Source organism: Castor canadensis, chromosome 1, assembly GCF_047511655.1.
Source record: "Castor canadensis chromosome 1, mCasCan1.hap1v2, whole genome shotgun sequence".
NCBI classification, from domain to species: domain Eukaryota; kingdom Metazoa; phylum Chordata; class Mammalia; order Rodentia; family Castoridae; genus Castor; species Castor canadensis.
The window spans coordinates 22,179,704-22,205,532 of NC_133386.1; the positions used below are offsets into that span (position 1 = coordinate 22,179,704).

General features: G+C 38.3%; 1 protein-coding gene across 28 annotated transcripts in view; it reads left to right on the forward strand.

Moving 5' to 3' along the window:
• Hivep2 (HIVEP zinc finger 2) overlaps nucleotides 1–25,829 on the forward strand; it is a 185,088-nt gene that overhangs the window by 66,941 nt on the left and 92,318 nt on the right. Inside the window, exon 1 of one of the 28 annotated variants that reach the window (XM_074073025.1) lies at nucleotides 8,173–8,371. The exons of the other annotated variants lie outside the window; for them this stretch is intronic. The gene's annotated coding sequence lies outside the window, so the exon portion shown is untranslated. Of the gene's footprint in view, nucleotides 1–8,172; nucleotides 8,372–25,829 lie in introns of those variants that run through there. 28 annotated transcript variants of the gene reach the window in all.

Consider the following 25,829-nt stretch of genomic DNA (forward strand, 5'->3'; position numbering starts at 1 on the left):
CTCTGAATCCCAGGGCCCAGTAGAGTAGATAGTGCATAGTGGGCACTTACTATGTTTGTTGACTTATTCATCACTTTGAGCCTACTTTCCTTATGTGTAAGACAAAGGTGGTAGGCGAGGTAACCTCTAACCTCTAACACTGTCCTGTCTAACCAGTTTTAATACTTATCGAGTCTCTAAGCCCCTGACCCAATCTAGTTGACCTCCTGAATGTCCTATAAATGGACCATGTTTATTCAGGTCTACAGACTTTGGCTGTTCTTCCTTCCTGACTGTCCTTCATTCATTTCCTTGCTGGCCACATTCCCCAAAATTTCTCTCTCTCTCTCTCGCTCTGTATTTGTTTTGGTTTTTTAGGAATAGGGTCTTACTATGTAGCTCTGCAGGCCTGACTTGAACTCTCAGTCCTCCTCCTACCTCAGGCTTCTGAGTGCTGGGATGACAAGTGTCCACCACCACTCCTGACTTTTCCTGTTGTCTATATCTTTCTTAGAGGCATGTAATTATTTTATGCATATATGCATATATGTTTTGCTTGTCTCCCTAGATCTTCTTAAGCAGGGGCTATGATTAATAGTCATAACTCTTTGAATCTCTTGGCAGCTCTTACAGTGCTAGCATGCAGAATACATGCTCTATAGTTTACATTCTTCATTTCAGAATAATGTTAGGCCTGTTTACTAATTTATAGGTACTAAAATAGATTTTTTAGAAAAAGTAACCAAACCAGTATATTTTTATTAAGCCTGTACTGGAAATGGAGTCTCAGATTTATGATGACACAGTGTTTTATAAACATTTGTAAGCAAACTTACCAAAAAAATTTTGTTACAGATTTTTATTTTTGTATAAAATATGCTTATGGGTAGTGGAACAGGGCAGTGGGCATTGTCTTTATTATTATCTTAAAGTTCAAGTTGGGTTTTTAATTTGGTTCACTTTGTTCAGGTATTTGGAATTTAGAGAAGCTCTATGAAAAAATCCCGCCTACACATTTTGAATATCCTCTTCCTGCTTATCTTCAGAACAGCTTGGTTCTTTTAATAGCAAATGGCTGAGTGGAGGGGAACCATTTGTAGTGGGTAAACTTAAGTACAGTATGTCCTCCCATTCTCAGCCAAAGTCATGCTCACTGCTCAGAGATTGGTCCAACTGTGTTTTCTTTCTGATGTTGGTCAGGTTCCCAAGAACTCAGCATTTCAGAAGGATGTTGCTCATTCTTAGACCATTAGAAGAGTTACTGCTCAGCTTCAAAAAATTCAGGAACTAGGGAACACCTCAAGTATTATTTTTTATAAGTATGTTGATGTATTAGCATCCTTTTAGTGGCCGTTCTGAAAATCGCCATGGGCCAGAATAGGAAAAACAGTGTTGAGGAGAATCACAGGCTTGTTTGGTCACATAATACAGGAACCTAATGCTTCATGATCACCCTTAATTTGGTGAATAGAAATGGCAAATCTGTTACCATTCTCTTAGTTTTGGTTTGGTAGGATGACTTGGACTTTTCCTTTATGTTTTTAGGTAAAGATTTGAATGCCATTTAAATGAGGATGGACTCTGTGATATTCTATGATTCTCTTCTTGGTGAGCTCACTGGCTTGCTATCTACCAGATGCATCAGGACCAACCATTTGCTTGAGCAGAAATGATGGCATTGATTCATATTTAAAATTAAACTGAATTTGGAAGTTTCCATGAAATCATTGTCCATTTTGATTAGTTTTTGCCAACAATTGTGTCACCTAGACTTTGTTCTTGGTTGGTCATAACTGTTTAGGAAAGACTTTTACTTTATAGAAGTGGTTTCAAAGACACATTGTTCCAGACATTAGGCATCCTTATGTTATTCAGGTCCAACCACACTTGGTCCAAAACAGATTAATTACTAAACTCTCAGTGAATAATTAACCATTGACTTGTTCTCAAGTTACATACTCACTGGATTAGAAATGATTTCCCAAACTCCCTGAAGATAAGCAAGGTTATTCCGGTTTCACAATGTTCCCATTATTACTGACTTGTATGTGTGAGAGACATCAGCTGATACCTATGCACTGGTCCAGCTACTCACTCAAACCACTTCCTGGGGTTTTCTCTGGTAATGGCAATGATTCAGAAGATACACAGTACTTTCTGAGGACTGTTCCTTGTATGTCATGCTTGGTCTGAATGACTGGGAACTGTCAAGTTCAAAAGGAGCATCTTTGTTGCAGTACCATTAAGTCTGTAGTTTGCTTTTGTTCAAAGATGCATTGCAGGTGAATTTAGGTTGCTTGTCTGTGTGTTTGCAGCAATATTTTAAAAAGGCATTTATTTTATAGTAATGGACCAACAGCCTCTTTTCCATCAGTTGACCATTCCATGCCTTGGCTGAGTGTGAACTATGTACAAAGTCCTATTTAAGCCTGGGAGGCACAGGCAAATTAAGTCATGGCAATTGCCTGCAAGGGCTAATAGTAATTGGGAAGATGAGTGATAAAAATGGATGGGGGCCAAATAGGGTGTTGATGTAAACATATGCCATGTGCTTTACAAACATTGATTTGGGGGATTTTAGCTTGAGTCTATTTTGCTTAATGTGTTTGATTAGGTAAATTTTGTATTTTTAGGATTTTATTTATAATATAAAAATGTAGATAGTAGTATACTTACAAAACTTTTGTTTTATTTTACTGTCTTCCTTAAAATGAAAAGATTTGAAAAGTAGTTTTGAATGGTTCTTTAGAATCTCCAAAATTGTCATGGAAAATGCAGCTAAACCTCTGGTTCTCTCCTTGGTTATTCTGTATGAGGCAGATGTTGGTTTTGCTGGTTCCGCTAACAGTGTCCTGATAGAAAGAAGGCTAAGAAGCATAGGCGATGGAGAGGTGCAGGAAGGGAAAAGATTCAGTATATTTATATTGTGTGGCAGTTGTGCATTGTTTAGTTGTCTGCATGCTGGAAAGCACACTTTACAAAAATTAGTTTTATAAATAACTTCATTTTTAAAATGGGAAACCTCCATTCTTTGTAGTGGGCTATGGCACTAAGCTGTCTAGCTTCTTGTCCTGGTCCCCTCACTTCTAGCCAGGTAAAAATTTGGCAAGCTTTTAATCTCTCCATGCTTCAGTTTTCAAAACTGTAAAATGGGACGACTATTCCACGTTAGGGTTGTTGTGACACATACGGGAAATAGGGTGTTTGAAGCACTGGGTACACGGTGTAGATGCCTAGATGATATAAAGTTCTTTGTTCATGTGTGGAGTGTGGTGTTTATATCCTTCACCCTGTTTTACATTCTATTTGATGAAATCTGTTTGAGCTTGAGGATCTGTGTCTTGAGAGGAAAAGTAGGGAGGAGAGGTTGGAGAAGAAGAGGAACAAGGAAGGTGAGCCCTGTTGTAACCTTCCACAAAAAATTCACATGCTTTCTAGGGCCTGGCAGTTGATAAGGTTCTTTTAGACACATTCATTTTGTTGAATTCTCATGACAACGCCTGTTTAGCAGATAGGAAGATTGCACCACAATGATGCTGGCTTCCAGGCAGGTGGCCAGTGAGTGGTACAGGGAAGTTAGGGAAGGAGAGCTCCTAGATTCTGGTCATCATCCCATCCATTCCATTCCCTTCCTTCTGATGGACGGACCGTTCTCTGCCATGTCTATGGTAGCAAATCCCAAATGAGTAGCAGGTCTTGGGCTGCTGCAGGCCCAGGTGGGTGTGAGTGGGCCCTTCCTCCTGTGATCCTTGGAGCGGGAATCCACAGCTGTTTGGGGCTGGCTTGGCTGCTGGTGCTAGAGGGGCCCTTATCTCTTTAGGCCTCTGAGGGACGCTTGTGTTTAATCTCTATGAAGAGCCGTTTTGGATCATTTTGGATTTGCTCCAGAGGGAGAAATAAGTCAGTCTTTCCTTTATGCTAAGGAAGAAGGTAAAGAGCATCTTTTAGTGTTGAACACATACTACATGAAATTAGAAGGATTAGTACACTTTTAACCCAGGCCTTTTTTGGGTCACTATGTTAATGAAGTTGAAGTTACTGAGTAAAATCAGTAATGTGTATATAATGTAAACCTTAGTTTAACTTAACTGGATCTTCTAAGTGTGAATCAAGTACATGCTTTAAAATGCTGAGGGTGATAAGATGGTTTTACATCTTCCCTTTCAGTTCTAAGCTTTAGAAGTTGGATTGTGGGGCTGAGGATGTAGCTTAGTAGTGCAGTGCAAGACCCTGGTTTCCATCCTCAGTGCTGCAAAAAAAGAAATTGGATTGTCTTGTTTGTCATGTTGAAAATTGAGTGAGTTAAGATGTGGGAAAGGGATCAGAGAAAATTTAGTATAGTACTTCAGAAAAATACTGAGAATAAAGTTTAAAAGTAGAACAAGTATTTCACACATGTTAATGGGTAAAGATTGAATTGATTTTCGTGTTAATTTGAGTGTATTATTTTATTCAGTCATTTTCTATCCGAATCTAAAATTTGCATATAGTGAAGATACTGTAGCTACTTGTCAAATAAATGAATTTGTTTTTATGCAGTAAAATTTTGGTCAGGCATAATTCCTTTTTTATTTTTTAAAGTTTGGCTCCATGCATGTTATCATTTCATTTTTTAGAGAAGAGGCAGGTGACAAGAAGGCATGAGACTGTAAACTTTTTTTTTAAGTAACATCTAGCCCAGGAATTCTCAAGTTTGGTTTTGTTAACATTTGGTTCCAAATACTTCTTCATTGTAGGGGAAGCTGTCTTGTGCAATGTAGGATGTTTAGCACCATCCCTGGCCAACCATTTAGTAAACACCAGTAGTATTCCCTCTCCCTAACTGTGATGATCAAGTGTCTCCAAACATTGCCAAATATCCCTAAGGGGGCAGGAACTATCCCTGACTGAAAACCATTGATCTAGAGTTTCAGTATTAGATTTAAATCTACTACCAAACTTAAGTCTTTGTTATTCTTTAAAGTTCAATATTTGTTTGAAAGCTCACCAAAAAGAAAACAATGTTATATTTATCGGGGTAATACTTCTCAATTATGAAAAAATAAGATTTTAAAAAATACATTTGGGGTTGGTAATAAATGTCTTATGATGAACTTTTAGTTATAATAATAATATAGTTAGCCAGAATTCCAAATGTTTTGATTAATATTTTATCTCCTTTCAAAATAGCAGTAGTCCATGATTCTGAATTAATTTTCAACAATAATTTCACAATGATTTGTTTTTTCAAAACTTTGAATAAAATGAAATTACCTCATGACTTGCCATATATTGAATGCTTTCTCTGATTAGAACTTTCTATATTTTCCTCATGTATGTACTGATAAGTTTAATTGCCTTTGTAGGAAGATGTGTCTTGATGGACAAGAATTTGTGCTGAAATGTTGGATTTTTGAAGTTCATTTATGTTCTTTTTTGGTAGATATTTTAGCATAAGAAGGCAAATAAACTCATCCAATTATTAACTACTGTAAGGATATGGACATTTCACTTGGAATTAAGTATCTGCTCTTTAAAGTGTGTTTTGCTAATGATAGAATATGTTTTTATACTTCTGAACTGCAGCTTAAAGCTTTAGCCAGTCAGAGGAAGGAATTGGTTATATGGTAAAAGGGCATATTTATCCCATTATTGTAGCACATGGACTCTTGCCATCTTTGATAAAAGACTGAATATTGTGCACCCAAAGTCTGCTACCCTCTTGACCCTTCATCAGTCATCAGCGGACTGTGAGGCTGTGTGAGCTGGAGCTCAGTAGGATAACTATTGTTTCACCATTGTGTAACTCTTGAAAACGGAAATTACTGACACAGCAGACTTGCAAGGTGATGTCTTTCCTAGTTTTAAGATTATAAGCATATGTTTCCCTTCTGTTACAAATCCATGCCAGATTGCAGGTATAAAATGGTAAAATATAGGACCTGAAGTTGTGTTGTTCATATGATTGACAGTGAGACTGTTGGAAACTTCTTATTTGTTAAAATAATATTTACAAAAATAAATGGCCTATTATACCCCCAAATTTCATATGGATTCCTATTGAAATTTCTGTTTGAAAACCTCAGGGGTGCCTTCTGACTTTGCATACTGTTCCTCTTCTATTGATGCATTAATTACTGAAAGCATGTTATCTTAGTACTGATGGGATGTATGAATCCTTTCATTACATATCCTATTTTTTTTCTCAGTAAGCCTTAATAAGAGCTGTATCCAGTACTCACAAGCCTATGTCATCTAATCTCTATATTTATGCCACTTTCTTAAGCAAGTAGAGTAATATATCAACTGCAGCTGTTGCTGTCCAAAGCTGCATAGAAGTGGGTGGAGGAAGAGTCACAGATAATGTGTTCAAGTTCTGTGTATCAAAAGCATATCTGTTGCAATCAATCTGTGATGATAACAACTGGCTTGCAGAAGGCAATTCAAGCCAGATACTTCTTTTATCTTTGCATGTACAGCACAGTGGATGCCATTGTGATAAATAGCACTGCTACATAATAAAAACTGATTGAATATATGTGATTGTCTGACTTGTATAAGGAATACCACTAATGTGTAGTGTTGATTATCTTTGCCCACAGCCTTTCTGTAAAGCTACCAATATGTAAAACTTGATTTTTAATAGCGTGCCAAGAATGAAAAGACAAATATAAATATGTAGTAGTTAAAGAGTAAAATGATTACTGATCTAAGTGGCAGTGATGCTTTCTAAATAAGTGTATTTGAATTAAAATAAATATTTACACTCAGGCACATCCAACTGCTCATGGCAGGAGTAGTCCTACCACACGTTCTAGAACAGATTAAGTTTGATATACTGGAATCAACAGATCTCTACCTAAGAGTTAAGATAGCCTTCTGAATCTTGTTCTTCAAGAATCATGAATGAGAATTAAAAATCCCCATTAAAATATTATAGTTTGGTTTATATTTTCTTTTTCACTTTTTTTCTTTTTTTTCTTTTTTTTTTTGGTGTCACTGGTGTTTGACCTTAGGGCCTCCAGTTTGCTAAGCTGGCACTCTACCTCTTGGAAGCCTCTCACCTCGCCTCCACCCCAGCTTTTATTGATTTTTTTTTTTTTTGCTTTAGTTGTTTTTGAGATAAGGTTTAGCATTTTTGCCAAGGACGACTTGGACCCTAGATCCTCTGATGATTTCCTTCTCCCCAGTAGCTAAGGTGGCAACAACAGACACTTGCTGTCACACTCAGTTTCTTTTTCAACTTTTTATAAAAACAATTGAGAGAAAGGGAAAAATTTTTTTGGCAGTTAAAGAGGGATAGTCTTAAGATGGGATTAGTCTTGTTGCACTTTAATACTGTTTGGATAAAAAGATACTATGATATGGACATGGCAAATCATGGAAAGACCTACCTTAAACACAAAAAGAAAACCTTTGCACAGCTTTATGTATTAGTCTTCTTCCCAGCAATTCTCATTATCATTAACCTCAGAATACACACAGCTTTGGGGATTGCTGCGGGTACCCTTCAAAGAGAATCTCTCAGACTACTGTGTTCTACAAACTTAAAATTAAAGACAGGCATTGATATTGTTACACATACATAAGATTAAGAGATAAAGAAGGAGTTAGCTTTCACCCAATTTATAAGAAAACTTCATTATGAGCTGAAGTGGAATTTCAGGAACTATCCATTAATGGGAGATAATTCTGTGGCTGAGGGTGGGAGTAAAGGAAGAAATTTAAATAAGGTTGAGCAGTTCCTGTGTACCAATGATTATATGCACCAATTTACTAATAGCTAATATCTACTGAGCGCTCGCTGTGTGCCAGGCAGAAGTGCTGGCTGTGTACTAACTTATGTAGCTCTTCAACTAGTTTCTGAGGTAGGTACTGATATATCTCCATTTTACATCTGCAGAAATGAGGCATGAGAAGACTAACTTGTGTCAGGTTCTTGAGTTTGTTAGAGGTAGAGCCAGGATTAAAATCCAGAAGGTCTGATTTATAGCATGGCTCTTTAACCAATGAGCAATACTACCTATCTAGTTTAATTTTCACCACAGCCTTGCAAAGTATTTCTTTTCTCTATTTTATAAATTTCACAAAAGAAAAAATCAGAGTCTGGAGAGATTAGCTTTATCAGTATCTTCCACCTGGTCAATGGCAGAGGAAGAATTTGAACCAAGATCTGACTATTGAAAATGGTTTTGTTTTTTTTTTTCCTGAAAGAGGAGGCTGTCTTAGGAAGACTGAGCAGAGTGGCTGGCAGGGAGGTCGAGCTCCCTCCTCATAAAGACAGTTAAGATTACAAAGAAGCCTGGAGAGCTGGTTCATCCTTCATCATAAGGCAGTGGAGCCATGTTTACTGGAGCATGTGAACCCCTTGGACTCTTTCTCACTGGAATTGTCTTTGTCATCATCACAGGCGGTACTTCATTTGCTTTGGCACGCTTCTTTTCAATGTACTGGGCTATTCTATTCCTGTTTATAAATCTTTTAAGTGTGTACATTAAAAAAGTAATTAAGTTGCCATTATAATTTATGCCTGAAGTCAGTCACCTAATTAAACTGCTAGAGAGGAGAGGTGGTATTTCATATGCATCTATTAAGCATTACTGTATTAATAATGCAGGAATTTTGAACTCAATAAAAAAGAAAAGTAGTGCTAATACCATTCCTTAAAATCTCCTTTTTTGCTGATTAAATTGGGATCCTCATTACTTAGTATCATAACCCTAATGTCCTTTTTATTGGTTAATTTTTAATGAAACAGATTTTTCTAACTTAAACTTACATTTTCTTAAACTGTTCCTAACAACATGGATGAACGTCTTCTCATACCCTAAATAAGCAATTAGAAGTAACAAGAGAGAACATAAATTCCCATTTATGTGTATACACAGTACTCCAGATTCTAGCTTGGGTATAAAAATAGCAGCAGAGTAGTTACCTGCAGTTATTCAGAGGGAATTTGGTTTGGCTAGAGCACTAGAGGCTGTCAAGAGACTTCTTTTCTTATCAGAGAATAAAAAGACAATGACAACAAAAACATATTCACATGTACAAACAAAATAGGCTGTAGTAAAACTTCTGTTAGAGAAAATTATTTTTGAAGAATCGATTTTTCAATTCAAAGCTCTAGCATAGACAATAATTCAGATAACCCTTATTATGTGGGAGCTGATGACTTGGATAGGTGTTTCAGACCCTTGACAGTTTGTGAGAGTTGGTGGTATTCATTCTTATGTGGTAAGGACCTTCGGGGAAAGGGGGAAAACACAGCTCTTCTGCTATTGTGGAAATAGTGTCTCTCTTACTCCCGGAATCCTTGCTGGAAGGTATCTCCACTTTCCTACTGATGCTCTCTTGTAGGCGGGTAGAGGTGGAGGGAGAAGTAAGGTAGGACAGTGAGTGGTTAGGTTTTAGTTTCAGACTGCAGGACTGAGAGGGACAGGGAGGCAAAGAGTGAAATCCTCAACAGGGTGGTTGAAAGGAAAGCCCCACCCTCCACCCCCACCTCCACCACAGGCCTTTTAATGGTGTGGCTTACTGGGTGGCCTTTCCCAGGGAAGGGGCAAAGGTAAATCATGCAGCTTTAATTTGAAAATTGCTAACACACATATATTCTTTTTATACAATCTTTGTTTATAGCAGAATAAACATTTCTCCACACTGGGACAAAAGCTGCATAAAAATAATAAGATGAGATTTAAATGAGGATTTTGTTTATAAATGTGTTTGAAGGACCTGTGGAGTATCACTGCTCATTGAGTCAATGCTCACTGGAATGTGAACTGTCCCATTGAAAGAAGTGTATCTTGCTCTTCAAGGGACAGGGACCCTAGCCCCTGTCTCAGACTTGATACAGAGCAGAGATGTCAAAATGTGCACTGTGCAAAAGCTTGGTTATATGAGCGTGAGTGTGAGGATCTGTCTTGTGAAAACTGTGAACTAATATTTTTCAGTTTCTTCAAATGTCTGGCATGACATTTGCTAGTGAATTGACCTGTTTGGGGAAAGACTTCTTAAACCCATTTGATTCCCTCTTGACTTCTGAGAACTCAATTAAATCACTAAAAGTATTCATAACTTGATATTCACTGTGCGCTCCCTTTGGATTTTGTAAGATTATGTCTTATATGCTTTTGATTCTTCAGAAAGCAATATTTTAGAAAAGTTATTTTGCACACATTAACCATTACTGGCCTTACCATTAGTACTGAGGTCAGAAACATCTGACAAGGCAGAGGAAAGATTTTTGTAGTTAGGATTTATATTAAAGTGACTCAAACTACTATAATGAGTTTATTTAAATATATAGGAGTTCTGATAGAAGAGACTTCATATTACATTTTATGGTGTTATATGTAGCTGTGAGCAGAGAATGTATAAGAAAAATATAACAAAATTTGTCATTTTCATTTATATATATGGCATTTGCCATATATATATATATAAATCTATAATTTTCTCTCTTTTTAAAAGTTGTTGAGCCTAGTAAAAAGTCTTTGAGGATGGTCTTTCACACCTATAATCTCTATAAGAAATCTTTTTCATTCTTTCTTGTAATTATTTAGTTGAGCACAGAATTGTTTCTTTTCTGTTATAGAGATTACTATAGTAGGAAAAGAGAATTTGTGGCTGCATAGGATTTGGTATAAAATATTGACAATAGAGTCTTAACAGAAGTTGCTAGGCTGATGTGTTACCCTAACTTTATAAACCTAAACTTTCTTGAAAAAAATTTTTTAAATAACATAATAAAAATGTAATTACTATTTCCCTGGTGGTGTTCATTTTAGTCATGGCAGAAATCAGTTGGTCTTAAGCTATTTCTCCCGTCTTCATGCAGCTGTCCAGCGTGGCCATCTGTTCTTGCAGGTGGACCGAATTCTAATCTCCAGTAAGGCTGCTGTCCTGTCTGGTTTGCTCACTTACCAGCTCTTTCTTAGGAGCCCTCTTTGAAATGGGATCCTTTTCTAAATAGAAGTTCCACACACTGAGTTGTATCTATTTATAATTTTAAGTGTGGGACTGACAACTTAGAACTTAGATGACATTAAACTGTTTAGAGGGAGAGAGCTAATTTTAAGGGCATTTAATTGATGACTTGGAAAGAAAGCCAAAACAGATCTGTTTTTTTGAATATTAAATTTGGGACATTACCTTTTCATCCTTATTACTTTTTAGCAACAACCTGACAGGAAAAATGTGTATGCATGTTTAAAAAATAAAACAAAATCGTGTTAGCTTGTACTATTCTACTTTATCCCAGGACACCTGTAAGTAATAATTAATTTGTTGTACTGGTCATGTGGTTTGTAGTTCATGTAGTGTTTCTACATCTGATCTGGTTTAACGGGGCTGTGACATTCTTTTTTGCATGCACTATAAACTGTGGTTTACTTACCTCCAGCCTCTGATGCTTAGGACAAAGGTCCTCATTATGAGTAAATTTTGTCTTATACATCGATCATGTGAGTATTAATACCAGGGAAGGCCATTCCAACTGATCTGTCAATGAATGGCAGACCTGGCTAATAACATATGAGGCAGTGATCATGACTATTCAGAAACATACAGAGGCAAAAAGGTGTATTAGATTATCCTGGCCTTTCTTTTATGAATGGGACTGAGCATTTGAATATGCTGATTGTATTGCCTTCATTGTCACTCATTGGGATACAGTTCTTGCATGGCATTTTTTGGTTATCTGGTGCATGCATGTACAGTTTAAGTAGATTTTAGTGTCTTACAAGTAGAGGTTAGTCTTCTATGAAATGGTGGCAAACAACTTATATTTTTTCCTATAGCTAAATGGAGCGCATAGAAACTAAAGAGAATTTATCCCATTTTTAAAAGTCTATATATTACTTAGACAAGTTGCAAAATTTGTTGAATTAAAATAACAGTGGTAGAAGTTACAGTAAAAGCTCTACAAGTTTGTAATATAAGCATACATATAAGTAATTTTTAAAATTCTTGGAGCAAATGATAAATACTGTCTTTGTTGATTTAAGTGTCTATTCCCTTGGTTCGTAACATGAAGGAGAGTCGTGTGAAATCAGTTATGTGTACATAAAGCATGATTGTGGCTCAGTTTTTTAAAATCATTTTACAGGTCAGAAAAATGTAGAAGGTCTGAAGGGATAGAGCCTTCCTTCAAAATAACTTATAGAAGAAGAAAAAAAATGTTTACACTTTTCCTACAATGAACTTTAACCAAAATGAAAGATTCTGATTTTTTTTTTCTTTTATTATTCATATGTGCATACAAGGCTTGGTTTATTTCTCCCCCCTGCCCCCACCCCCTCCCTTACCACCCACTCCACCCCCTCCCGCTCCCCCCCTCAATACCCAGCAGAAACTATTTTGCCCTTATCTCTAATTTTGTTGTAGAGAGAGTATAGGCAATAATAGGAAGGAACAAGGGGTTTTGCTGGTTGAGATAAGGATAGCTCTCTCCAGTGACTATCAAAGAACAGTACCTTAACTTCTTGCATATCAATACAGCAATAAACATTTTATTTTCAACTTTCCTTTAAATTTTTTTTTGGTCTGTGTTTTGACAAGCTTATGTGCTTAAATGTTACTGTCTTGACTTGGAGCATATGTTATTGTTTAAGGAAATACTTCAGACTTCTCTTGTAGTGAACAAAAGTTTTGGTTAGGAAACTGGACAGAAACCTGTGTCTCTAACAGTGCCTACACAGTTCCTTTTTGTATTTCTATCATTTCTGTGTAGTTCCTGGCTCAAAAATAGTCAATCACAAGTGATTCATTTAAAGACATTCATCAAGTGTTTAGTGAGCACCTGTTAGGTGCCAGGTGTGCTGAGCAGAAGTCAACTTGAAGGATGTCGGTTTCCAGAGAGGTGCACAAGATGGTAGGAGGTGAGGGAAAGGACAGGAGTAACAAGCATTTTCTTTTTTCCAGGCACTGTTTAAGGTGTTGGTGGCTCTAGGGGTAAAAAGAACAGCATTGTCTCCTTAGATCTTTTGTTCCAGTGCAGAGCCAGACATATCCTTCCCAGCACCTGTGTGTACGCATATGTGTGTGTGTGTGTGTGTGTGTGTGCATGAGCATTCAGTAGGTAGGGCTGGGAGAAAGTGATATTTGAACGGGCACCTGAATGAAGTGATGGGTCAAGCTATTAGTTAGAACAGCCTTGCTATCCTACTATATAGCATACATGTACTTAAGAGTCCCCTTGCAGAAAGGAAGTGACATTTCAAAGTGAAGAAGAGGAAAGGCTTAGTGAGATACAAGTGAGATGGTGTATCAGGGCTCTGAGTGCTTTATGTCACCTCAAGGCCACCAGATCGATGTGTGTGGGGTGCTGCCCAAGTTTGGGCTGAGATCTCTTTTTTTAGGGGGAACAGTTCCCCTTCCTCTTTTCTTCCCCCTTTCTCCACCTGTTGTCCCTGGAGTCAGTTGCAGCAACCAAGCAGGAGACCTTGCAGAGCCACAGTTCCCTAGATTATGGGACCAGGGACGGCTGCCTCAGGTGGCTTGGGGCTGGGGAAGCTCCAACCGCCACTCACCCCGGCCTTGCCTGCCTGCTGCTAGGTGGATGTTCCCTCAAGGGTCTCAGCAAAGGGGAGGCCCCAACTCTGCTCTAAAAGGACAAACCCCACCTGAAATGAAACCCAGAGTGTTAATATAAAAATGCCCATGATTAGATGCTTACAGCATCCAATCTTCAACAATTAAAGAGAAAAAAGTGTGGGTGGGGTAGAAAATAGCAATACCCACACTCTGAAGTTTTTGAGAAAAACAGGAAACTAGTCTTTTTTAACCAGTGATGCCCAGAACTGGTTATTGTGAACAGGCTTGTTTTTCTAATGCATTGTGGTCAGTGCAGCTGTGCCAAAAGTCGATTTCTGCTCATTATGACAGGCGTCTGTGGATTTCTTTAGCTGACAAACCTATAGACAGGCAAGCATAATTATCAGTGGTAACCTGCTCATTATGGCCGGATGGTGCTTGGAAAACAATTTGCACAAGTCCTGAAAGCCTGTGAGAATATACAAAATAAGAGCCTTTGGCGAACATGCAGTTATTTCCGGGAGTTGTGAATGACCCAGACCTATGAGCTGTTCCATAGCTCACTATAGAGGAGCTGTTTGAATTTCTGTCTTTATTTGGATTTTTAAGTTGACAGACAACATTTGATGGCGAATGAAGTAGTATTTATTTTCTGATGTGCTCATTAACTCAAGGTTCATTTTCTAATGTTTTAGACCTTTATTTTGCTGATAATTTGCTGTCTAGAGGAGTCAGATGGTTTAAAAAGTAAAATTGAAGCCACAGAGATGTTTTGTCCTCAGAGTTCTCTAAAGGCACCATCACCGTTGTTTTTCTGAACAACACAGGAAAAACAACCAGAGAAGAGATTGGGCAATTGTTGAGACGAATTTTGTCTTTTTGGAAAATGTAGAATGCTTCAGAACTGAAGTGAAGAATTGTAATCCCCTTCATCGGCACTCTGGTCTTGCACGGAAGCCCAGGTTAGTGTCAGACTAGGCACAGAGGTTTCCCCTCCACTTCCTGCTGTGGGTTCAGTGTCGTGGGGAGCCCCTGTAGACCAGAACCCTCCCTTGCAGGCCATTTCTTTGTGTCATGTTAATGATAAAAAGGGACATTAGACTTTTGGAAGTTGAGTAATATAATACAACCTAGATTTTATTGCTTATTGCATTTTCTGGTCTCCAAGCCAAGCATTTGGTTTGTGCATTGAAAGCTTTACGCTTGTCTGTTTGTATCAGACTTTACAGTTGTCTCTTTAATAAGTAAATTACTCACGCTTCTCTATTGTGAATCTTGTTTTCAGTGCTTGATCCAGGCAGTGTGCCTGGGCTTAGCAATGCCCCCTCTCCAGCTGACTGCTGAGGCAGTTCCAAAAAAAGGCAATTGTTCCTGCTATTGATTTCTGTTGCTCTTCAGTCATGTTAGAGTTATTTGAAATGAGAGGGGAGGCAACTCCTTGCATCTGCCTTTTAGGTTCAGCACAAAGTTCTGTGCAGTGAGTCTTTAGTCTCTAGCTCACAGTATCAAAGTGGAAAGAGATGTTTTTGTCTCTTCTCTGGAGGTGGCTTGGGGAGATTTCTGGGTGGTAAAGAGGAATAGTAGGTGGACCTAGGGGACATGAAGTTCTCATTTTTTTAACCCCTTGCTGTTTCTTAGTGAAAAGAGAGGAAGGTAGATAGCAACTGCCATTTATCTCTTACCAGGATGTGGTAAAAGCTAATGAGATAATGGTTGTCAAGTACTTTCAAATACAGATGACAGATATTTCTAAAAGTGCCAGCTCTCACTGGAAAAAAAAAATCAACCCAGCAAACAAACAAACAGAAAAACCCAGCAAACAACAAAACCAGCAAACAAAGATGTTTTATCAGGTCTCATTTCAAATCCATATTAAAATCTGGTGTTTCAGTCAGGAAAACTTAGCCTTGGGAAGTTGTGATAATGTTGAAATGGCAGAAAAATGGATTTTATTATTTCACTCCTTCTTATACATACATACATCTACCATACTGTGTTTTTAATACATGCTCATACTCATATTTTAAAAATAGAAGGACTAGAAATACAGTTTCCTATTTTTTAGACTTGGTAGATCTTGAGCGTACCTTTGCCACAGTCCCTTTTAAATAGTTACACTTCAGCCTATGAATTAGAGCACAGTATAAAAAAGTCAGCAGGGACACTTAGGAAACCGTACCTTTCTTAACATAAAGCTATGAATGGAAACTATCCCAGTGAATCACTATTATTGCTGAGACGGTCCCTACAAAGAATTTATAAATACGCAATGATTGTACATTTGACCAAAGGCTGCTCAAATTCATATTATTGCTGCCCTTCCATATTGCATTTGTGACTTTTATTAGGGATACACAGTGAAAAACGCACTGTTCTCCTTTCCAGTCCTTCCTAATGGGAAGATGGTGATCTGTAAGCGATGCAATCTGTACAGAAGTTTGTGGCTGAAGAGGCCAGTATGTAATGAGCACTCGTCTTCTCCTGCTGCACACACACAAAGATTGTTCCCTGATTTCTTACAGTCAGCGTTTCTAATATGCCCTGCAGCTTAATTGAGATTCGTTCTATCCAACTTGGGACCAACTTTTGCCTTTGTCCAAAAAAGTTTCCCTTGAGGGATGGCTCACCCTTTGAGGGGCTCCTCTCCTGCAGTTCATAGACACCCACGTGTTGGGGGCCCTAGCTTTAGAGGGTTTCGCAAGCCCACTTTTACCTACTTTCTTTGGAACAGCCACCCTTCTCTTTACCATTCAAGAAGAAAACAACCATGCTGGTGAGAATTGAAGGCAAAGTCAATACTATCTCTTTTTAGCTGAGGAAAGAGAGGGCCAAAAACAGAGAATGTTCCTCCTGTAGATTGTATTCATTTGTGGCAGAATGGAAGGAAACTGTGCCCTCATGAAGAGCCCTGTTCTTTCTTACCTGTACAGCCCAGGAGGGTGTTTCCTGGGGGGAGATTAGTTAATTCTTTGATACTGGTTGCCTGTGAATATTGCAGGAACTTGCTGGCTCAAGCTCCTGGTTGGTATCTGGTTTTGGGTGAGGAATGCAGCTGCTGTTTATGGACATGCTTAAGCATTGCATGTAGCATCACTGGCAGGATTTAAATTCACATAAGAGTTTATGTAGTACCCTTCCTGAGAAAACTTCAGTTTGATCCAGGTGACATTAAAGTGATGCTGTGTCATTTTTTCCAGCATCCCAGAGTTTGGCTCTCTTGGTTTTGTGTCATCAGTTACAAAACAGATGTCACACTTCTTGTAATTCTGAACAACACTGTAGAGTTTCTCTTGGTTAAGCATGATGTTTATAACAGAGTTGACATTTGGGCTAGATAATCGTTTGTTGTGGAGGAACTGTCCTGTGCATTGTACAATATTTATCAGCATCCCTGGTCTCTATCCAGTAGTTGACAATAACCCAGTCCTTTTGCCTCTCAGTCTTGTAAACCAGAAATAACACCAGACATTAGTCAATGTCCCCTGGGTTACAAAATTTCCCCAGTTGAGAACCATTGTAGGCTAACAGTAAGTCTAAGAATTGCACATCTGTCACCCAGAGCTGGATTTTTATCAACAACAAAGAGTTTGAATTTAAGAAGCCAGATTAGGAAAGTAAAGACCTACAGGGTTAAATTATTGAATAGTGAATATTCCTAATCTGTGATGCTGTGAGTGGTAACCCCAAGAAATTTCCTTTCTTCCTCCTACCCTCAATTCCAAGGCACTGCCCTCTTTTCCAATTCATTTTTTTTTCCCTGCTCTCTTTTGTTTCTTGTGGCCTCTGACAAAAGACCGGAAGTACTGAGAGTCTTCCAGCAAAGACTCCTTGCCTATCACTGTGCTCCTGGACAACGTGGCTTGAAGTTTTGATTTCCTTGTTTACCTCTTAGAGTTCTACCTGGACTTTTATGACCCATGTAGAAAGAGGAAGTTTTGTATACTATTAACTCAATCCTCAGTTTGACTGTTTGCCATTGAAGGTTGGCAGGTTCTAGGGTACTCTTATTACATTGCCTTAGGCTAATCCTAAATTGGATTATGTAATCTTTTGAAGATTGGCCCCAGAGACCAACAGCTATTTGTGACACTATTCTAGAAGGAAGCATATTCTAAAATTCAAATAGTAGACTTTTAAATAGGAACCATTACTGGAAATGTAAGAAAAAGTACAAGTGCCACCTATTACAAGTAAGCACTTCCCAAAACCCGTAAGGAGACCTGGGTAGCCAGTTTAGAGTCCCCACTCTATTGGGACAACTTGGACCAGATGCATGGTTTGCATCTCTGATGTAGAAAAATAGGTGTGTGGAAAAGCATATCCATTTGAATATGCTTTTGTGTGTAATCTTTACCAAGTGTAGTATACCAAGACAGGAAAAGAAGAATACTTTAATCTATGGATTGAGATAAGAATATAACTGGAATCTTAGCTGGTTCTAGAAAGAAAGGGGAAGACAAAAGATATATATTGTACAAGTGTGCAATTAAAATAAGAAGAGTTTAGATTAATTAAAAGACAAGCACAAAATACCCACTCTTTGTTTCTACATAGAATAACAAATATCTATGTCAAACTTATCAAAGACAGGAATATTTATCATTTTAGACTAGTAAAGATAGAGCAGAAAAGTTTGCTACTTCAAGACTTGAGAAGATCTGCCAACTCTGAGAATCTTATATATTTTGCCTTTCCCCCTAAATCTGTTAAATTGTGCAAATGGATGCATTAGATTGAGGTAGAATGAGAATGGTGAGCTACTGACTATTTGGGGGGAAATTTATCGAACATCTTACTAATGACTTTGAAATTGGGATCAGGTGCCCTAAGGCATCTGACAGTTGGGGAATAGTGTAGTTATGGTAGATTGTTTTAATCACCTTGTCATGAGGCTTCAGATAATGAAAGGAGGGATTTGTAGCCCTTGCTTTTCTCAAATACTCTTATTTAGTTTTGTGATTATATCTCATGTCTCTTGTTAAGGAATTTGCCAGGAACAATGAATTTTCAATGTCTGTCCTGCCCTAGTCCTGAGCTCCCTGCAGTCAAGAGCCATGGCTTATAGCAACATACATTTGTTTGTTGAATGAATAACTGAATAAATGAGAAGGAAAAAGTAAAGAGTTCACTATGATCATTTTTTTAAGGAAAGCAAATGTTATTTTTTATTTTTTGGTGTTGTATGTGTTGTGGGTGGGGCTGTACTGGGGTTTGAACTCAGTGTCTTGCACTTGCTAGGCCATACTTTCGGCCCTTTTTGCTTTGTAGGTTATTTTTTAAATAGGGTCTCTCACTTATGCCTGGGTTGGCCTGGATTATGATCCATCTACCTTGGCCTCCCATATAACTGGGACCACAGGCAAGCATCTGTTTGAGATGGGGTTATCTGTTGAGATGGGGTTGCACTAACATTTTCTCTCCGGCTCCAGTCTGGCCTCAAACCACCATCCTCCCACTATTTGCTTCCCAAGTAGCTGAGATTATAAGTGTGAGTTCCAGTGCCCAGAAAAAATGCTACTTTTTAATAGAAAATAATGACATTTTGTAATGATTAAAGCAAAAATTAAAAAAACTTGAGTAGTGAAGTTTTGTTTCTCTTTTGGAAATTTGTAACTTTTGTTTAAGAACAATGAATAGACTGCCTTTTTGGATATAGGCAATATAGCATATGCCCTCCACCCACAATTAATCTAGTGAGACAGACTCTAAAGTCTTTCAAACCCATTGATTTTAACCTTACTCTAGAGTAATAAATACTTTTCAGTGCCAAAGTAAATTAGGGCAAATAGCTGAGCGAAAGAATTCTCTTGAACTATATCAAAAAAGATTTTGACTTGGTTGCTGAATTTAGAGCAATGCTATTCTAAGTATGAAGGGCCCCATTGTATGAGGCCCTGGGTGACCTGCTGAATCTCTCCTGTCATGGGGTCACTCACACCAGCTCAGACAGTGAGGAATCAGGAATGGTCCAATATATTAAAAATGTTTTGTTTTGGCACTGGTGGGCCATTTCCAGGTCTGGATCACTGTCACTAGAACTGAAGATTGGCTGCATGTAACTGCAGATATGTGACTGTCTTCGACACAAGAATCATCTTAAATTGCCACTATGTGTGTCTATTCAAGACCATTGGTTTAGAATTAGACTTAAAGGAAAAAAACATAACAAACAAACAAACAAACAAAACCTACGTTTAGTGCTTACTGTGAGGCCGTGGACAAGTTCCTTAAACTTTTCGATTCCTCCAGTCCTCTGCAGAGTGGGGGTGTACTACACCTGCCTCCTAAGAGAATAAACTGAAGCACATATAAATCACTTAACACAGTGCCTGAACACAAGTACTCAGTGAATACTGGGTGTTTTAATTTTTCTCTGCTAATGTTTCAAACTCCATTATTATTTTTGGATCTTTTATTTTCTTAGTGTTTTCAGTAGTAAGCTCAAACACTTGAGCTTATTCTTTATGGAAATCTGAGTAAATTAAACAGAACCTAGGCTACCAAAATGACATTACATTTTATAAAGAAATTAGAGAATGCCTGGGGTATATGTGTGTGTCTACGTATAAAAGAGCCACACAACCCTAAGTCTTGCCAGACAACAGGCAGGTGGACCTCACTCTTGACTGGGAGGCAAAACCTATTTCCAGGCCTTACCTGTTGCAGGCTTAATGAAATTGCTGTTTCATGTTGATATGGTTGTTTTTTTTCTCATCTCTTAAGACATAAAGGCAAAGGGAGGCGGAAAATAATAAATTAGCTAATAAAAGAAGTATGAAAGTGCATCTGTTATTTTTCTGTTCCCCAGAATTTTTCATCACATGAATAAAAGCTAGGTTTTCAGTTATAATCATGCAACACAAACCATCACATTTAATACTACCATTTTTAGGTGGTGTAGTTTCTTGTTGACTGCTTTCAGTGTTACTGCTTCCTTGTCATACACTAGCTTTCAGGATGAGAACCACCCAAGGGCATGACCCCAACCTGAGCAGGGTGAGTTCTTGGGGTGCTATGAGTTGAGAGGCCCATAAATTCTTTCAAAATGCTTCATCAGAAATTCTCTTGGTATACCCACTGGTAACTTGTAATTACCAGGTTTAGGAACTCCTTGTCACCTAGATGACTGAACTAAATGTTTAAAAGTTCCTGAAACTGGGCATTTGGGGCAGCCTCTTTGTCCTAAGCATTACTTAAATTTAGATCAGGAATTTTTGCACAATTTAAACTTGGCTTAGATATTTTCCAATGGAAGTGGTTATTACTGCATTGATTTTAAATCTGTCTTAAAATAGGGCATTTAAGTGGATGATCTTTAAAGTTTTATTCAGCTTGAAAATGATGAAAATTTGCCTTTGTCTTTTAGTAGTTTTATTTGTAAGATTTCCACACAGTTTTGCGTGATTTCCTTTTATAGCAGAGCAGCATATTCCTTTGATTAAAGTCTCCCTGAGTCCATAAATCAATATCAGTGGTTAGCTAATTGTTAAGAATTTGAAGTTTTACTCTAACACAATCAGTCATAATTATCTCTCCACTGTGGCCAAAAATCTAACTCAGTAAAATCCTGTAAGGACATTGTTTTCTTCTCAGGTCTTTTTGTTAAAGGTTTCTGAACTTGGAAGATTTTTAAATGCTCAGATTTCTTCCATCTTAAAAGCAAACAAACAAATAAAAAGCCAGTGACCCTGATGGCTTTTGCAGCTACTGTGTTATCTGTCTCCACTGCTCCTCAGTGTAGACTGTCTGCATTAGCAATGTCTCTGTAGCCTCTTAATTTAGAAATTCTGCAAAATCTTTTGGGTCTTTGACTTAGTTGACCTAGTGTGGTCATTTGACTCTATCATTTAATTTTTTCTTTACTTGGCTCCACTGTGCCCTAGTGGCCCCGCCTCTGCTCTTAGCTCCTTTATGTACCTGTCTTTGTGACTTTCCCCAAATTTCATCCCTTGGGGCTTCTCATATTGCTTTACAGTGATGCCAATGGTCTTCCAAGCTGGATTTTTAGATCCTGTGTTCCATGAGCTCCATACCTCTATGTGTAACTGCTCACTTGAATATTTCTACGTGGATGCTTCTAGGGCACCTCAATCTTAGTTGCTCCCAAACTGAATATATTTTCTCTCAAGACTTGGTTTTGTCCTTGTCTACCTGACATAACATATGCTAATAACTCAATATCCAAGTAGCTCTACTCTCAGACTTTCCTTGATACCCTTTTCCTTCTCTCTTGTGGGCCTGCTGTAACTTATGGTACTTTCTATATTTCCTCCAACTAGATTTCTGTGATGTAAAAAAAAAATTCCAGCACTCTGGAAGCTAAGATAGGAGGATTGTAAGTTTGAGGTTAGCCTGGGCTATGTAGCAAAACTCTGTTTCAAAAAACAAGCAACAATTACAACAAAACCCATTTATGTACCTTTGAATATAGTAGTGCTGGCATGATAGGTGCTTGGTAAATGTCTGAATAGGCTAACAGATGACAGAACTAGTCACTTATAGAGATAACAATTGGTGAAAAACAAACATTTTTACTTCATCAGGCAGAAAATTTTAAGTGGTTAGATATTAAAATACTTTTTATAATTTTATAAAAAATAAAACCAAACCAAGCCTTTAGGACTTTAGAAGGGAGACACTCCTTTAGCTCCCTTCACAGACTTGGGTTGAGCTGTCACTTGCTGAATGGAGACCCATCCATGAAACCTAGCATCAAGTGCACTGTTTGACTGAAATTCCTTTTCCAGATGTTTATAAAGGCACCTGAATAGATAAAGCAGAGTGCAACTATCTGCTTGGGACAATATTGGGTGCAATTGTTTCTTACATGTACTTGCTCCCCATTTATTGTACATTCCTATATGAGGTTTTGTGGGTCTGGATAAGGGGAAGAATGTATGCTTCCATTTACAGAGACAGAAAGTAGTGAAAAATCATAGTTTAATTTCTAGAGGTGATACCCATGCTCCAACACAGGTAAGACTGTAGATGTGTGCTAGTCATACCCATTGTAAGTGATCTCTAAATCCATTACTTAGTTCTTTCCTTTGGAGCCTCATCACAGTGCACATTAGGAAAAGATTGTTATTGGAATCTGTAAATTGTTAGGATTTGCTTCTAACTACATGAAGGGATATCTAGTTACTATGCCTCTAATCCATGTTAATTTTAAAAATAAGAAATCTCAGCAGTGAAGACTCAGCTATGACAGCTCTGTATCTAGGATCAAGTTCTCTGCACTGTAATGCCGAACCATTGCCGAGTTCTGTTATGTAACTGTGTTTCCCTTTTGGCATTCATAAAAACAAGAAACATGCTTCCTGAGGTCATCTTACATTGGGCAAAATGTTAAAATACATGAATAAAAATACCATTTGGTTTTTTTAATATTGCCAGACTTCATATAGATTTGTAGTTTTGCTGTTTGGGAGTCTGATACCGGTTTGGTAGTCTTATATGAGGAACAACAAACAAAACATCCTGTTTTTATAATATTCAGCACAAATCCCAGTGGAGTTCTTAGAGAAATAACTAAGGATCTTCTATATCAGTTAGCAGTTTTTAAATTTCCATTATTTAATGTTTCTCTTCAAAGTCATTTTCAGAAGTGTGACTATAGTAGAATCTATTGGTGTCCACAGGCACAGAAGTTCTGTGAAGTACTAATTGCTCAAAGAGTTTGAAGATAACTGAAGACCCATTACCAATACAGCAGTGACCATTTTAAATAGCAAATATTTGCAAAATTCGTGATTTTGGTTTTTTTTTTTAACTTCCATTTCATGGTTTCATCTTTTAGAGACTTACCAGGATTACTTTAAATATTTGCTTTTGTCAAAATAAGTGAAGAGTGAATAGAAAAGATATTTTTCAATGGTTGTAAAATGGCTTTAGGACTGGTGAAGGATCCCAAATGGTGATTCAGAAGCTGAAAATAGCCCTACATTTTATGCAATCAAGTAAAACTCTGTACCTTGGCATTCCCCACACCAGATTAGCAAGGAGTTGGAAGTTATTCCACCCCCAGCATGCTATTATGGATGACACGCTGGGCTATGACAAACTGCTGGCTTAATGGAGCATGTTCTGCAGGAAGTCTAACCCTGATGTGCAGGGTGGATTAGAGTTGAGTGACCTCAACTCATATTCATTTCCTCTGAAAGGAAAGCTAACAAGTCCCTCTCTGTTCTATGAGTATTAATGCAGTGTGACTTCTCATGACAGAGCTCAGTCACTTCAGGGACATAAGTGTGCCACGTTTCTGTGTGATGCTTCTTTTGCTTAAATAGACATCACAACACTTCATCCATCACAAATCAAGACCATAGGAAGGAGAGAGATTGATTCTTTCTTTGTATCCTACAAGTTTTTTTTTTTTTTTAGTTCTCTGTTTGTTTTGATGCAAAAAAAAAAGAAAAAGCTGTAAGATAAAGTGAGCATATAAGATGATCCTCCAGTTAACTCTTTTCTGTTGAGTAAGTGGATAAGCCTCTCTGGGTAGAATACTTTCAGTTCAAGGGCTGAGCCATGTTTGTGACTAAGAGCTTGAAGTTTCACCCTAAGTCCTTGTTACCTAAAACGGGTCCATTTGCTGTGCCCTGCCAAATCAATAAAGCTGTCATGTTATAATTAACGTTTGATGTGACTCTAATTAAACAGAATTGATGGGAAATATCTGGGTGGATAGTAGCAATGGAACCACCATGTTTGCATTTAAATGATCTTAATTACTCCATAGACTCAAAGCCCTCTTAAGACAAGGGGAAGCGCCACATCTTACTCAACTGTATTGTTTTGGACATTGGCCACTGGCATGGAAGCTCCAGAGTTGCATTAAGCTTGCATTGTGTGTCTGCCTTTTCAGACTGAAAGTTAGGGAATGTATATTCTTTTCTTTTAACAACATTCCCCCCTCCACTACCCACTTTTCTTTTCCCCTGTCAAAGGAAATTAAATCACAGCCCTGACTGGAGAGGGTAAAATCTCTGAGAAGACCTCCCCAGTGCTTGGAATTTATAGACTTCACCAAGTCCAGTTTGCTATCTTCCTTAGGCAATGCTCTCCCCTGCGGCTCTGGGCGTCTTTGGCTGCCTGCCAGCCTCCCAGGGCTTCTGGCTTTGATGTGTGGTGCAGGCTGTCCTCAGGCCAGGCTGTTGTTGTCGTGGCCTGGACTTCACTCACACTGGGTGCCAGGAGGGATGTCCTGTCTGCTATATACATTTCCACAGCCCCAGTCTTAAGGCAGTGGGCGTCTGCCTTTGTGTCAGCCACAAGTGGCTAGCCCCAGCTGCTCTGCTTAGCTCTGCTTCCTTTTGCTGTCTGTGGAAGCTGGGTTTGCACCCAGCCTGTCGCCAGGGGAGGGCCCCTCTGCCTGAGGGAAGACACCAGCTCTGCCAGGTCTGCTGTCAGTCTGAAGGGCCTACTTGGCCTGACTCCTGCAACCAATCCGGCAAGTCAAGTCGAGCAGCTTCCTGTGGGGACATTGCATCGGAGCAGGGTTAGTGAGGACATCAGCTCCGGCTTGGGAAATCTTCCTTAAACGAACCTGTTTCCACTACGATTGAAGCCTTGTAGTTGAAAAATCTGTGCTGCTGGAAAAGTAACTCAGTAACTTCTGGTGATTTCCCTTGGATAATTCTAAAAACAGGTGGATACAAGAATACAAGAATACAGATGGGTGCTGAGGAGGAAAAAATGGCATTATGCCTTGTAACTAGCCAAAAGATACATATCTTAATGAGATGGATGGAGGGAGAGAGAGAGAGAGAGAGCAAGAGAGAGAGAGAGAGAGAGAGAGAGAGAGAGAGAGAGAGAGAGAGATTGTTATTTATGATATGTTTTTCAGAAGTTCAATTCAGTTCAAATAGAAATTGCCTCGAAGACTGAAAGCAGATCTGCCTGGCCCTAGTTTGTGTGTCAGTTCCTCGCACTGTGTTTTAATGGATTAGTAATGACATTTCCTACAGGCAGGAGGTTTTCTTGCTCCTAATCTGGCAGAATCCCTCCCCCAATTGTCTCTTTACCAAGTTAGTTCTTTGTATTAAGTTTATAATGTCTCATGATTTTCTGATTGTTTTTGGGATTTCATAAAGTAAATTCTTTTTATACTGAGAACTCACAGCCTCATGTGAAAATATTTATGAGCTCCCTTTTTTTTACACTGGATTCAGCATGTGACCTGTTGGACCCATGACCTAGTTAGGGGAATACACCCAAAAGATTCCCAATAGAAAGGGGAAGAGGCTTGTGGAAGGCAGACTCCATGGTCTTTTTAGGGTATACCTGTTTACATTCCATGTCATGCTTTGCATCCGTTCATGAGCAATGTTTAACTTGGC